Source organism: Rhincodon typus, unplaced genomic scaffold (genome assembly GCF_021869965.1).
Source record: "Rhincodon typus isolate 14 unplaced genomic scaffold, sRhiTyp1.1 hic_rhity00005328, whole genome shotgun sequence".
Taxonomy (NCBI): Eukaryota; Metazoa; Chordata; class Chondrichthyes; order Orectolobiformes; family Rhincodontidae; genus Rhincodon; species Rhincodon typus.
This window is the reverse complement of record NW_025970966.1, coordinates 711-10737: the sequence shown is the minus strand read 5'-3', so window position 1 is coordinate 10737 and position 10027 is coordinate 711. Positions and strand designations below refer to the sequence as shown.

At 43.0% G+C, this 10027-nt stretch overlaps 2 pseudogenes; both read right to left on the bottom strand.

Moving 5' to 3' along the window:
• Positions 1-665: 665 nt before the first annotated feature.
• Positions 666-2884, bottom strand: LOC125482049 (annotated as a pseudogene).
• Positions 2885-7277: 4393 nt separating this feature from the next.
• On the bottom strand, positions 7278-9666 carry LOC125482050 (annotated as a pseudogene).
• Positions 9667-10027: the final 361 nt, after the last annotated feature.

The window sequence follows — 10027 nt, the reverse complement described above, 5'->3', positions numbered from 1 at the left end:
ATCTAACACCTGAGAAAGGGGGCAGGCTATTTTAGGACAGATTGCAGTTGGAATTACCAGATACAAAGTGAGAGGCCACTTAAGTATGCAAGCCCGAAAAGGACTGGGCAGAATTGATATTGAGTACATATCTTCCAGTGGAAACTAGAGATCAGGGTGTTAGTTGAACTAGCTGGTGGAAAATCCTGACGGTTAAAGAACTGGAATCAGACTTACTGAATACTAAGGCAGAAGTGGATAGATTTGTTAAATAGAAAGTTTTAAGGCAGGAATTGCAGATTAACATTGAAAATCAAATCATGGCTGATCTAATCAAATGGGGTAAATTCAAACAATTGAGTGGTCTGTATTAGTATTAGTTTGAAAGAGGGGAATGAACATCCCTTTGCTCCTGTTTTAGTGCTCGAACAGCTGTGGCCATTGTCAGCTAACATTTATCCAACTGAAACCACTATCCATCACTGCAAAAAAGTGTCTTAACTTGATGACTGGTTACTGGAGCGCAAGTATCAACTCTGCTTTCTCTTCTCAAATGCTACCTAGACCTGTTGAGTTCTCCCCCCAAAATCACTTCAGAATTAGACAAGCATCAGTTGTCACTGACTAATTAATTTTTACAAACAGCAGATGGGAAAAACCTGGAGAATTAGCAAGAAGTCACTTACAATTATGACCACAATTCCCACTCAGCTCAGTGAGCCTGTCAAACAGGTACACTCCCATGCTCTTCTCAGGGGCTCCCAGTCTCTTCAGGTTGGTGAAGTGATCTCCCAGCTTCTTGATCATCTTCACTTGCTCATCCAAGTAGTGCCTCTCCAGGAAGTCACAGCTGGAGAAAGAGAAGAGTTCACTCTAAACAAAGCATCTTTGTACTTGTGTACAGTGCTGATGTGAATAGGCACGTTTAACCTCAAGGACCAATGCCATATCACCTTCAGGTGAAAATTCTTCATGAGGTACTCACATGCAAGTCTATGTTGCCAGAGGAGAGTTTGTGCAGATCCAGCAGACTCTGGTTCACATCCTTCTCCATCTGCAGAGCTCTCTGCATTGCCTCCAGACCATTGCCCCACTCATCCTGCTCTGGCTTCTGAAAAAAAAGTCAGAGGAGAAGCTCCTCTGGGAGTTTGGACTAGAACTGAAGGCTGCACCTTTTAAAGCTAATAGACTTGATTTTAGGTGTTGCAGATTTCAAAAGCTGAGGGTGGCATAGAAGGGGGAGGGGGCATAACCTGCCACATCCTAACAAAAACACATTAGGAATCAGAAAGCACACAAGGCAAGTGTGATGTTAGTGCTGGGAGCTTAGCGTGCCTGATGCAGTGTTTGAAGTCTGTTTCCCATCCACCCTGATAGACAATTGCTGGTGTCAGTGAATTACCAGACTATTCTACTTCCAAGTCAGTCCCAGCTACAATGGGGGAAAATGCAACATGTTCAAGTCATCTAAGTGACTCCAGCCCTGATGTTTCCAATGGTCTATCATTTAAGACCACCAGGATGATAGTGGAAATCACTTGGCATTTCAGTCCAATGAAGCCTCAAATTCCATTGCAATTTGCCCATTAAAGGAGCTCAATTAAATTCCTAAATGTCATGTTTTAAAAAAAATGAACACCAGATTTCTTAAAACCAAAAGTTTAAGTCAGGTACATGTCATACAGAAGTGCTCATCTCAATCAGTTGTTTCTGATTAATCCAACTGAGCAAGTGGCTCTAAGAGCCAACAACTCTTAAATGTTTGAGTCCATGCAGGTGCAGAAACAAATTTAGACTATTCAAAATAAAGACTTCTTTCAAAGTAAACCCTCAAGCTTTCCCCTTCAAAAATGGGGTTAAAAGCCCAACCTTGATGACCTGCAGGGGGACTCAGCCTCCACGTTTATTCTGGAATGCCATCAGTTTCTCAGCATGTTCCTGTTCCTCATGGGACTGCTCCTTGAAGAACTCAGCAAAGTGACACAGGGCAACATCATCCCGGTCAAAGTAAAAGGACTGTGGGGAAAGAGGGAGACAAATCAAGTTAAAACAGACCCAGAAATTCTGAAAGCTAAGGACTTGGTTACTCATTCTCCACCTGGCTTCAAGTTAGAGACTTCAATTTTAGTCAAGATATTGGCTTCAGCTGCTTTGAAATCTAGTCATTTCTGACCATCTGGCAAACCCCATCCCTGTGTTTGCTAGATCATGTTAGGAAGTGGTAGATGTTGAGTCCAGAGAGACAGCAATAATTTTTTGGTTAGCGTTCAGCTTACACTGTACTTAATTTCACAAAGACTTCCTGCCCTTGCTAGTCAGGGAGGGGGTGCAGAAGAACCATCTAAACAGTCTAACATTGAACCTTTGCATGGATTAGTAACGCAGCTCAGGCAAGGAAGATTTAATCATAGTTGTTGGGGGGCGGGGGGGGGGGGGCAGGGGGGTGGGGGTAGAAAGCCATAAATAGACCAGCTAGTTTCTCACCCCCAATACAGCCAAACATTCATTCAATTTTACCATTAACTAAAGGAATTGGAATGTTTATAGAGATTAGAATAATTCATGTTAAATCAACCCACAGAAGTCTCAGATTTAACCATTTAAAGAGAACATGATAATTAGAGGACTCAACAGACTTCTATCTCAGCTAATTTACTTGGCAGGGGAGTCAGACATTAGAAATAAATCTTAAACTACAGGTCACTAACAACACAGCTACTTACTCAGAATGCAGTGAAATATTAATAATTTTGAAAGAGGACCCAAAAGATACAAGGCTCACCATGGAGACATAAACATAGGAGGAATAGAGTTCCAGGTTGATCTGCTTGTTAACAGCATCCTCACAGTCCTTGTGGTAGTTCTGACACACTTGGGAAGCCATCTTCACACCTACTTACAAAAGGTAAACTCAAACAACAGCCTAACCCCACTTCCCATGAGCTCTAGTATTTATGTGAATGGGAATCCTGCATCCCAACAGGAAATGTTATCACCAATAATGATTGGCTGTTGGCGATTTCCAATCAGGAATCTCCCATGAATACAGGCATTAATTAGGGAGAGGTGTTGGGGGGAGCTATGTACAAACCAGAGCCAATCAGAGCTGTGGAAAACCGGCAGGTTTCAACAGTTTGGACCATGGGAACAGGAGGAGACCACTCAGCCCCTCAAATCTATTTCAGTATTTAATTAGATCTTGGCCGGTCTGCTTTTCAATTCCATACAAACCACCTTCTTCCATATTGCGGAATCGTAGAATCCCATCACAAATTCACCAAAGATCCTCAGATTACACCTTCCAAACTGATGACCATTTCCATCCAGATGGACTAGGGCAGCAGACACATGAGAACACCACCACCTTCAAGTTCCCCTCCGAGCCACTCACCATCCTGACTTGGAAATATATTGCCGTGCCTTCAGTGTCTCTGGGTCGAAATCCTGGAATTCCCTCTCTAAGGTCATTGGGGTTGACCTATAGCACATGGACTGCAGCGGTTCAAGAAGGCAGCTCACCCCCACCTTCTCAAGGGGAATCTAGTAATGTACAATAAATACTCGCCCAGGCCATGACTCCCCTTGTCCCACAAGTGAATATTAAAAAAAATTATAGTGCCATAGCAGGCCATTTGGTCAATTGTGCTGCACCAGATCCATTGTGCTAATCTCTTGCCATATCCCCGCACATCACTACTATCCCAAAAGAAAACCCAATGCTCTCTTGAAAGCTTCAATTGTACCTGCCTCTCCCACATTTCCAGGCAGCACATTGCATACACTAACTACGTTCTGTGTAAAAATGTTTTTTTTTTCTCACATCACCCTTGCTTTGTTTGTACATCACTTTAACTATCCCTTCACACAGGATGAGGGCATTGCTGGCCAGGCAGCATTTATTGCCCATCCCTAATTGCCCAGAGGGCAGTTAAGAGTCAACCACATTGCTGTGGGTCTGGAGTCACATGTAGGCCAGACCAGGTAAAGATGGCAGTTTCCTTCCCGAAAGGACATTAGAGAATCAGATGGGTTTTTCCGACAATTGACAATGGACTCACGGTCATCATTAGATTCTTAAATTCCAGATATTTATTGAATTCAAATTCCACCATTTACTCTGGTGGGATTTGAACCAGAGTCCCCAGAACATGGTCTGGGTCTCTGGATTAATAGTCCAGCAATCATACCACGAGGCCATCACCTAGTAAAAAATAAATGGGTTACTTAACAACAGCCAAGAATCTCCGATTCAAATGTTCAATTTATTCCCAAGCTTTTGGGAGAGCAAGGCTTAGATTTCCAGTATTGTGTGTGTGAGGAAGAGCTTCTGAACACCATCCCTAATGGATGAGCTCTAACCTTTAGGTTATGCTGCTGTCTCCACCGACTCCCCCTTGTCCGAAAATATCCCACCCGAGGATATCATTTTTCCCCCGTTGACCCTATCAAATCAATTAATCACCTTAAAATCTTAGTTATAATTATTCCTTGTTCTTCTACACTCATAGGAACACGGGGTTTTAAAAAATGTTGTCGTGGGATGTTGGCATCACTGGCAGGGCCAGTCTTTATTGCCCATCCCTAGTTTCCCCTTGAGAAGGTGGTGGTGAGTTGCCTTCGTGAACCGTTGCAATGTCCATCTGGTACAGATAGACTCACAGTGCCCCTAAGGAGAGAATTCCAGAAATCCGACCCAGTAACACTGAAGGGACGGTAATATATTTCCAAGCCAGGATGGTGGATAGCTCAGAGGGAACCTTGCAGGGGGTGATGTTCCCATGTATCTACTGCCCTTGTCCGACCAGATGGAAGTGGCTGTGGCTTTGGAAGGAGCTATCAAAATACCTGAATTTCATCTTCAATGCAAATTGCCTTCATAGTTTAACCCTTTAGACCTGCTGTCATCCCGTGCTGCATTCCCTCACATACTAATAGATCAAGACTGAATACAGTATTGTAGATATGCACTCACTGGCATTTAATAAATGGTATCAGAACTGTCTGATCAGTAACGAGGGGGCATCATTTTAAGGTGAAGAGCAGGAGGTTTAGAGGGGATTTGCCGAAAACATTTTTCACCCAGAGGGCGTGGTGGAAGTCTGGAATGCACTGTGTGGGAGGGTAGTTGAGATGGGAAACCTCACAACTTTTGAAACGTACATGGATGAACACTTGAAGTGTCATTACATTCAAGGCTATGGGCTAAGTGCTAGAAAGTGAGATTAGTGTAGATAGGTCAGCACAGACCCGATGGAATGAAGGACCTCATCGGTGCTGAATGACTCTACGGCTCTAATATCTAGCTCATTGTATTCCAGGCATTTTTGTGTCTGTCCACTAGATCTTGTAATTTCTGTGGATGAATCCCATAACCTCATGCCCACCACCAATTCTGTTCCCCAAATGTCACAGTTTAGCTAATTTCTCTTTCTTGTTCCAAAGTGGATGGCCTCACTCTTCCTCACATTGAGCCCTGCCTGCTACTGTTTGCTCATTCATTTTAACAATGGCTTGTTGCAAACTTTCAGGTCCCATCCACACCATCTACTCTGTCGCTTAGCATTGTTTCGTCAGGAAATTTGGACATATATCTCTCTATTCCTTCATCTACGTCAATCTATCAATATGAAACCGAAGCCCATGTAGAGATCCCTGGGAGTGAGAGTCAAATTTTGTCAATCAAAGTTGGCAGCCATTCTCTCTATCACCTTCACCCTTCCTAATTCCCAACCATGTCCCATGGTATCTTCCTATTCTACGTGCATGCATTTTTCCTAATTATCTCATGGATACTTGGCATTGGTGGAATGATTTTAGTTGCTTTGACTGTTCTCAAACTGATAGCATCAGTCTTCCAGGTCAGAGCTCCCCAATTCATCTTAGGGTTTGACGGGTTTGTAAATGAATATTTCTCCCTGTACAAGATGTTGAATAAAATGACATATGAAGGTTTGAAGCATCTCTTGTCAGGTCCAGAAGAGGTCAGGGACACTGACATTGATCACAGCAGTTGAAGGATATTAACCTGCACTAGATAGCCTGCAGCAAATCTGTAAACCAACCACTCACATTGGGGGAAAATGGACAGGATGCCTCTATCAGAATCCTATTACTCCCATTGCTGTTAAGTTTCATGTAGAGCTTTATCCTGTCAACCTCAGGAGCTCTACCATCCATTCCTTCTTCTGTAAGGATGAAGTCGATTGTATTTGACGCAAGATTTTTAAAAAAAAAAAATATGAACAGGTGGAGTATCTCAGGACTAGAGTCAATTCTTTTGGTATTAATTCTTTTGGTATTTCCTCATCCCAGCAAAATATGGTCCTTGGAAGGTAGAGTGCAGGAAATTGTTTAACAAATTACAGCCTGAGAATCTACATCCAGGACCAGATTTAACTCCTGCATGATAATGTCTCACTTCTGCACCCTTGCCCTCCTCAGTGCTGCCTCTGAGCACTGCATTATCTGGAGGATGAAGATTCAGTTAGCTATGGAGAGCAACGCATGGTAAGCGTCAGGATTCCTTGCCCATTTAATTGCATGCTTGAGACAAAATGGGGGCCAGTGGCCATGTGGGGGACTCCCAGGGCAATGGCCTCCCACCTCTATACAACAAGAGGCTGTATCACTGGTGTGTCTCGCAAGCCTGGGGGTAGAGAGTAGTACAGCTATAAGCAGGCTGCTGTTTGGATAATGAGTGCTTTCTGAAGTTTGGCATTGGGGCACAGCTGCTTGTAATAAACTCAGGGCTGTGTTAGCTGTTAATTTCCAGTGCTTCGGGTAGAAAGTAAAAGGATAAAAGGAGAGATCAGACCACCTAGTATTAAACCTGTGGAAAAAAGTTTTCTAACCAAGTGGCAGCCTAGGCTTTTTCACTCAATATAATCAAGAGCCAACTACATCTGGAGTCACATGTAGGCCAGATCAGACTCCCAAAGAGATTAGTCAAACAGGAGAATGGTAGATATCTGAAACTGTCAGATGTTAAACTGCACTGATACAACAGCTGTCTCTTTAGGTTTTTAATGTTTCTGCAAATTCAGAAGAAGATTGACCACTGATTCTTAACAGTCAGGAAGAATAAGAAACTGCAAAAGCATGTTTAAGAAAAGCTTGTGGTGTAGTGACAGCATCCCTAGACCAGGATGGTCAGATGAGCCCCACCTGACAGGTGATTAACATTCAAAATGGGTTGATTAGAAAAGAGTTCAAATTATGTCAAAGATGTCACAGAATCACCTGCCATATAGCTAAATATCTTAGATCTGAACATAATCAGTTATTCAATTACACAAGGATGATTCTTCATTATGGAGATTTTATTTCCAAATTCAACAAGAGAATAGAGAAGGTTTATAAACATTAAGTCCATTTACAGCACTGATGGGATTCCAAAATCCCATTCAGCTCAGGGTGAGCCTGTCAAACAGGTACTCTCCCATGCCATTGTCAGGGGCTCCCAGTCTCTTCAGGTTGGTGATGTGATCTTCCAGCTTCTTGATCATCTTCACTTGCTCATCCAAGTAGTGCCTCTCCAGGAGGACACACAGCTGGAACAAGCAGCCAGAGTGTAAAGCTAGAGCAGATATATGCATCAAGAATCACACCGTTGCAATTTTGCAGTGATGTGGGTGGGTACAAGTGCTGTTATTTGAGAGCAGCTTGTTCTCCAGAAACATAATGAACAGACTGGAATAGCTTTAGCTGCAACTATGCTATTGCAGAAATGGTTATAGAAAGCTGGGTTTGCCCACAAGGGTCAAGCTATCATTCCACTGAACTGGGAGGAAGTTCCTAAATACATACACCTCACACCAAGTCACCAGGGGGCATATCAGTGACTAACATCTATTTTAAGGATGGCTGCTGCTCTAAAAACACTTGGGCCAGTTGCAAGCCTATGCTTGTGGAACAAGCAGATTCCCATGTCACCTTCAGCTCCCTTGAAACATTCATCCCATCAGAAACTCACATGAGGGTCCATGTTGCCAGAGGCGAGTTTGTGCAGATCTAGCAGACTCTGGTTCACATCCTTCTCCATCTGCAGAGCTCTCTGCATTGCCTCCAGACCATTGCCCCACTCATCCTGCTCTGGCTTCTGGAGGGAGAAAGGTGGTCATTAGTGTGGTTAGAAGGTCCAAGACTCATTAGAGGGCAAGTAGATGGAAACAGATGATAATCTCTGTACCAAATCCAACCAAAGGATTAAAATCAATTCAAAATTCAGAGAAGGTCATTTGATCCATCATTATGAACTGCTGACAGATCAGAACTAAAAACTGACTGAAACAGTAGGATGAAATCACCTTTATTCAGGCAAGTCTACAACAATGTATCATAGTCCAAACTGACATTTGGGCAAATTCAGTGCTAAAGCCCCTTCATTCGGAGCATTCAGATTTGCTGCTAGTCTTGTAGCGACTAGAGGATTAGCAAAACCAACTCACTTCAAGCTGAGACTTTCTATCAAGACACTTCACTCATCTCAACCTGGAGATGTACAGGAGAGTCTAGAACAGCAAGACCATTATACAAGCAGGAAGCTACACAATTTACATTTACTCTGCAAGAGATAGAATCTAACCTTGATCACCTGCAGGAGGACTCAGCCTTCACATTTATTCTGGAATGCCATCAGTTTCTCAGCATGTTCCTGTTCCTCATGGGACTGCTCCTTGAACTCAGCAAAGTGACACAGGGCAACATCATCCCAGTCAAAGTAAAAGGACTGCAAACAGAAGCCAAGACTCAAATTTCATTGCCAGCTTATCAATAGGAGTTAAATAGTAAGCTATTTAGCAAATGACTGCATTACAAGTCACTTAAAAAAACAGGTGAAAGTTTATCACAGCATTGATGTTACCTACCATGTCCAGAGAAACATTCCTCTCCTCCCCCATCACCCCACCCAAGTCAGCAACATTATTGGATCCTTTTGGGGAGGAGCTAATGAGACTAAGATATTAAAAACTAATACTCTAATTGCTTCATGGAAGCATCCAGTATTAAACATTTAATGAATGTTCAGCTTTTTCCTGACACTGTACACTTCAGAACAGAACCAAACCATTATAAAAAGACAGAGCAGGTTGCTAACCAGGTGGTCAGTGTGGCTCAGCAGTTAGCACTACCAGTGTCACAGACAAGGGTTTGATTAACCCTCAGGAAATTGTGAACTTCACATGCACATTCTCTCCATATCTGTGTGGGTTTCCTCTCACTGCCCATATATGGGCAGATTAGGTTGATCAGCTATGCTAAATTGCTGATAGTGGCCAGGCTAGGTGGGTTAGCCATGGGAAGTGCAGGGTCACAAGGATAGGGGAGGTGGGATGCTCTTCAGATAGACTCAAATTGGACAAATGACCTACATCTACATTATAGAGATTCTAATGATTAAGATACCCAGCCAAGAGGACCACACTCACAGAAGGAGTAATCTACATTTAAACACTCAGCTCATTAAACAAGAAAAACTCTGGGTATTAGCATAATTACATTAAAATCCATTGTCTTAATTGTAAAATGAGACAATCAAGGCTCACCATGGAGAGGTAAACATAGGAGGAATAGATCTCCAGGTTGATCTGCTTGTTAATAGCATCCTCACAGTCCTTGTGGTAGTTCTGACACACTTGGGAAGCCATCATCACTATTCCTACTCACTAGCACCTAAACAACTCTAGAACTGAGCCTCTTTCTTACAAACTCTTGTATTTATACTCCTGGGTCATCCTGCACTCAACCAGGGAATGACATCACCAATGATGACAGCCAATCAGGAATCTCCATGAATCCAGGCAGCAATGAAGGGCATGGGGTGGAGTGAGATACTCAGAGCCAATCACAGTTTTGAAATGGCGGCAAATCTGTGATTGGTCCCAGTAGCTGAAGGAAGCCTGAAGGTGACTCTTGGCCCACAGCGATGTGTTGACTTTTAGCTTGTTTCTGAGATGGGGTCAGGCCACTCGGTCTAACAGTAATTACGGATGGATAACAGTGGTTGGCATCATCAGCAATTGCAGTATTCTATGAAATGATTAAAACA